The following is a 1,700-nucleotide window of genomic DNA, read 5'->3' as shown; positions in this document are numbered from 1 at the left end:
ATATTAATCCATACACCTATGAATGTTGGAAAAGTTGCCATTTGTTCATCCCAGATACCCAAAACCAAAATAACCACACAGAAACAACATTAATTAAAACACTGTTTGGCCCCTTAGCTCTAGCTTCTTATTGGCTAACTCTTATATTAATTTAACCCATTTCTATTAATCTGTATATCACCACAAGGCTGTGGCTTACCAAATAAAGTTTACAATGTCTATCTCCAGCGGCTCCATGGCTTCTCTCAAACTCTGCCTTCCTCCTCCCAGGACAAGCCAGTTCTTTATTCACTAACAAATAAAAGCAACACATAGGCAGAAAGACCTCCCGCACCATATGAACACCTGATTTTGGACAAAGAAGCTAAAATTATACAATGGAAAAAAGATAACTTCTTCAACAAATGGTGCTGGCATAACTGGATGTCAAAATGTAGAAAAATGAAGATAGATCCATAGTTATCCCCATGCACAAAACTCAAGTCCAAATGGACTAAAAACCTCAAAATAAGTCCGACCACACTAAACCTGATAGAAGAGAAAGTGGGAAGTAGCCTTCAATGCATGGGCACAGGAGACCACTTCCAAAATATAACCCCAGTAGCACAGACACTGAAAGCAACAATAAATAAATGGGATGTCCTGAAACTAAGAAGTTTCTGTAAAGCAAAGGGCACATTCAATAAGACAATAAGGCAGTCTACTGGATGGCAAAAGATCTTCACCAACCCCACATCAGACAGAGAACTGATCTCCAAAATATATAAAGAACTCAAGAAATTAGACATCAAAATTTCAAATAACCCAATTAAAAATGGGGTAGAGAACTAAACAGAATTCTCAACAGAAGACTCTCAAATGGCCAAGACACTTAAGTAAATCTTCAACATTCTTAGCCATCAGGCAGATGCAAATCAAAATAAATCTGATATACCATCTTAAACCAGTCAGAATGGCTAAGATCAAAAACACCAATGATAGCTTCTGCTAGAAAGGATGAAAGGAGTAAAGGGAACATTCCTCCATTGCTGGTGGGAATGAAAACTTGTACAACTACTTTGAAAATCAGTATGATGGTTTGTCAGAAAATTTGGAATCAACCTACTTCAGTACCCAGCATTACCACTCTTGGGCATATACCCAAAAAATGCTCAATCATACTACAAAGACATTTGTTCAACTATGTTCATAGTAGTATTATTTGTAATAGCCAGAATCTGGAAACAACCTAGATGCCCCTCAACTGAAGAATGGATAAAGAAAATGTGGCACATTTACACATTAGAGTACTACTCAGTGGCAAAAAACAATCACATCTTGAGATTTGCATGCAAATGCATGGAAATAGAAAAAAAATCATCCTGAGTGAGGTAACCCAGACCCAGATAGATGAACATAGTATGTACTCACTCATAGGTAGATACTAGCTGTAAATTAAATGATATTGAACCTTATAGTATATGGTCCTAGAGAAGCTAACTAACAAGATGAACCCTAAGAAAAACATACATATATCCACCTGGAAAGGGGAAATAAGACCACTTGACAAAATTGGGAGCACACAAGTCGGGGGAGTAGAGAGGGCAGAAGATGAAGAGGAGGGGAGAAGGGGAGGGGCGAGGAGAACTCGAGGGAATGGGATAGTTGAGATGGAGGAAGGACAGAGATGAGAGCAAGGAAAGAGATATTTTGATTGAGGG

Source organism: Arvicola amphibius, chromosome X, assembly GCF_903992535.2.
Source record: "Arvicola amphibius chromosome X, mArvAmp1.2, whole genome shotgun sequence".
Taxonomy (NCBI): Eukaryota; Metazoa; Chordata; class Mammalia; order Rodentia; family Cricetidae; genus Arvicola; species Arvicola amphibius.
Note: the sequence above shows the minus strand (reverse complement) of the source record.